Genomic DNA, 4199 nt, shown 5'->3' on the forward strand with positions numbered 1-4199 from the left:
GTCCAAAGAATCCCTTAATACTAATGTTTGACACCTAAAGATATATTTTGTTTCTGATCAGCTCAACATTTTGTGAACTTGGAATCCACAAGAGGGAAATTCATGAGAAGGGAATGGGGGATGGGAATTCACAGGAATCTGTAGTTCAGGTTTTAATCATGATTCTACTTGATTTTTAAAGAATAGATTATTAGGATTTGATCCAAATGCATTATCAAGAAGAAAGATGTAAGTGTTGGGAAATCCACATCTATATCACCACCTAAATTATTTGGATATTTCCTTTCAGGTAAAAATGAAGAGTGAAAAGGGACCTCGAAAACATATTCTCTGAGAGACCAGGACTGCTGCTGCCCAAGACAGAAGATGATTGGACAGGCCATGGAATTGTGTGACGGTGGCATATCAGGGAAATCAGCCAAAGCAGGCAAACTATGTCCCATCTAAAAGCATCTCTGTTTCCAACACAAGAGGAAACCATAATGCTTTCCACTGTTTGAAGAAGCTGTAGATATGCAAATGGCCATTCCACTCAAATCCTCCTCAGACCTAAGTATCCTAGTGGCTTGATATCAGTTGCTAGATGTAGTAAGGCAGTTGAAAACAGAAGTACACTTGCATTTATACAAGCCTGGCATTTCAGGGGGTTGATACTTGCTTATATGCTCTTACCAAACATGCTCTGAATACAAAACAGAGCCATAGAAAGGGTCCTAACCTCAGATCTCTAGAAAATTCCTCCCTTAGGAGTGCTAAACCCATGGAAAATGACTTAGGAAGATCCAAGTTCAGGCACCCACAATATCCATCCCATTTCTACTCAAAAAGGTCAGCGTGGGGCAGTTACACCATGATTAATCATTACAGTTATGGGAAAGCAAGGTGGAAGGGAATCATTTTTCTCCCCTGAGTTCATTCATCAACAAATATTATTGAGTGCCTACAGGAAGCACTCAATAATATTTGTTAAGTGAATGAAGGAAACTCAAAGGAGAAAATTGTTCCACTCCACTTTGTATTCCCCGCAACAGTGTATGAAAGTTCTAGTTGCTCTGCATCCTGACTAGCACTTAGTATTGTCAGTATTTTTTTTAATTTTAGTCATTCTAATAGATATATAGTGGTAACTTGTCATGGCTTTAATTTGTATTTCCTGAAATGGCTAATGATGTCAAACATCTTTTCATGTGCTTATTAGTTTTCATAATATCCTCTTGGTGAAGTGTCTTTTGTGCATTTTTATTTGAATTATTTGTTTTCTTATTGCTGTGTTTTGAGTTCTTTATATACTCTAGATACAAGTCCATTGTCAGATCTGTAATTTGCAAACATTCTCTCTCAATTTGTAGCACGTCTTTCCATTCTCATAAATGTCCTAATACAAGAAAACATTTTTTAAAATAAATTTATTTATTTATTTATTTATTTTTATTTAATTTATTTTTGGCTGCATTGGGTCTTTGTTGCTGTGCACAGGCTTTCTCTAGTTGCAGCAAGCGGGGGCTACAATTCATTGCAGTGTGTGGGCTTCTCACTGTGGTGGCTTCTCTTGTTGCGGAGCACAGACTCTAGGCATGCGGGCTTCAGTAGTTGTGGCACACGGGCTTAGTTGCTCCACGGCATGTGGGATCTTCCCAGACCAGGGCTTGAACCCATGTCCCCTGCATTGGCAGGCAGTTTCTTAACCACTGTGCCACCAGGGAAGCCCCAATACAAGAAAACTTTTAAAAAATTAAATCCAGTTTATCCATTTTTTCTTTTGTGGTTTGTGCTTCTGGTATGACGTCTACAGATTCATTAACAAACCCAAGGCCAACATAGACTTTTTTTCTTCTGTTGTCTCCTAAAAGTTTTAGTTAGATTTTTTACATTTATATCTACCATCCATTCTGAGTTCGCTTTTGTATAAAGTATGATGTTTACATCAAGAAGTTTTGTTTTCTTTTTCAATCTGACTGTGCAGTTGTTCCAACACCATTTGTTGAAAAGACTATCTCTTCTGCATTAAATTGCTTTTTCACCTTTGTCAAAAATCAATTAGCCATATTTGTGTGGGTGTATTTCTGGATTCACTATTCTGTTCAATTGATCTATATGCCTATTCCTTTGCCAATAACACACTACCCTGAATACTGTAGATTTATAATAAGTTTTTAAATTGGGTAGTGTGATTCTTCAAACTTTATTCTTCATTTTCAAAATTGTTTTAGCTATTCAGGTGTCTTTACCTTTCCATATAAATTTTAGAATCAGTTTCTCTGTATCTACCAGAAACTCTGCTGGGATTTTGATTAGTACTACATTAAATCTACAGACTCATTTAGGAACAATTGATATCTTTACCATGGAGTCTTCTAATTAACAGGTAGTTCTTTCTATTTATTTAGGTTTTCTTTTATTTCTTTCACAGGGGTTTTGTAATTTTCAGTATACAAGTCCTGCACGTTTTGTTAGATTCATACCCATATATCTCATTTTTAAAAATATTTTAAATTGTATTGATTTTAAAATCTTGGTTTACAGTTGTATATTGCTAGAATTTAGAAATAAGACTGATTTTGTGTGTGTGTGTGTGTGTGTGTGTGTGTGTGTGTGTGTGTGTGTGTGTGTAATACGCGGGCCTCTCACTGTTGTGGTCTCTCCTGTTGCAGAGCACAGGCTCCAGACGCGCAGGCTCAGTGGCCATGGCTCACAGGCCTAGTCGCTCCGCAGCACGTGGAATCTTCCCGGACCGGGGCATGAACCCGTGTCCCCTGCATCAGCAGGCAGACTCTCAACCACTGAGCCACCAGGGAAGCCCAAGACTGATTTTTATGTATTGAGCTTATATCCTATAACCTTGGTAAATGCATTTATTATTCTAAAAGTTTTTCACAGATTTTTCTGCATAGGCAATCATGTCTGGGAATAGGAACAGTTTCTTTCTTCCTTGCCAATCCATATGCCTGTTATTTCTTTTTCTTGTCTTATTGCACTGGCTAAGACTTTCAGTATAATGTTAAATAGAAGTGAGGGGAGCATAAGTCCTTGCCTTTTTCCCCATCTTAGGTATAAAGCATTTGGTTTTCCACTATTAAGTATAATATTATTGGTAGATTCTCTTGTAGATAACTTTTATCAGGTTAAGGAAGTTTCTTTTATTCTAGTTTGCTGAGGGTTATTATCATAAATAAATGTTATATTTTTCCAAATGTTTTACTTCCTCAATTGATATGATTTTGTGGATTTTCTTCTTGAGATTGTTAATAAGGTGAATCACACTGATTGATTTCCAAATATTGAACCAAACTTGCATTCTCAGGATTAATACCACTTGGCTCTGGTGTATGCTTCTTTTTGCATATTGCTGAATTCAGCTTGCTAATTTTTTCTTAAGGATTTTTTGCAGGTATGCTCATGAGAGATATTGATCTGTAGGGTTTTTTGGTAATGTCTTTGTCTGATTTTGCTATTAGTATACTGTTGATCTAATAAAATAAGTTTGAAAGTATTCCATTTTCCTCTATTTTTCTGAAAGAGATTGTGAGAATTAGTGCAAATTCTTTTTTAAATGGTTCATAGAATTTGCCAACTGCCAGTGAAACCAACTGGACTTGGAGATTTCTTTTTCAGAAGGTTTAAATTACAAATTCAATTTCTTTAATATTTATGGAACTACAGAGGTTATCTATTTACCTGGGGTAAATTTTGGGAATTTTCTATTTCCAAGAATTGTTCCATTTCTTCTAATTTGTTGAATTTATGTGAGTAGATTTGTTTGTTGTATCCCTTTATTTTCCTTTTAATGTTTGCAGGGTCCGTAGTGATGTCCCTTCTTTTACTCCTGATATTAGTAATTTGAGCCTTCTTTCTTTCTTGTTTGGCAGTCTTGCTAGCGTTTTGTGGATTCTACTGATCTTTTCAAAGAATCAGCTTTTAGTTTCCTTGATTTTCTCTATTATTTGTTGTTTTCAATTTTATTTTTTATCTGCTCTTGTCTTTATAATTTCCCTCCTTCTGATCTGAGTTTAATTTGCTCTTTCTCTAGTGTCTTAAATTAGAAGCTTAAGTGCTTGATTTGAGACCTTTCTCTTTTTTTAATATGTATATACACATTTAATGTTACAATTTTCCCTCTAAGCACTGCTTTAGCTTCATCCCATAGTTTGTATTTTTACTTTTACTTGCCTCAAAATATTTCTTAATTTCCTCTGAGACTC

This window comes from Lipotes vexillifer, unplaced genomic scaffold (assembly GCF_000442215.2).
Source record: "Lipotes vexillifer unplaced genomic scaffold, Lipotes_vexillifer_v1.1 scaffold1112, whole genome shotgun sequence".
NCBI lineage: Eukaryota > Metazoa > Chordata > Mammalia > Artiodactyla > Lipotidae > Lipotes > Lipotes vexillifer.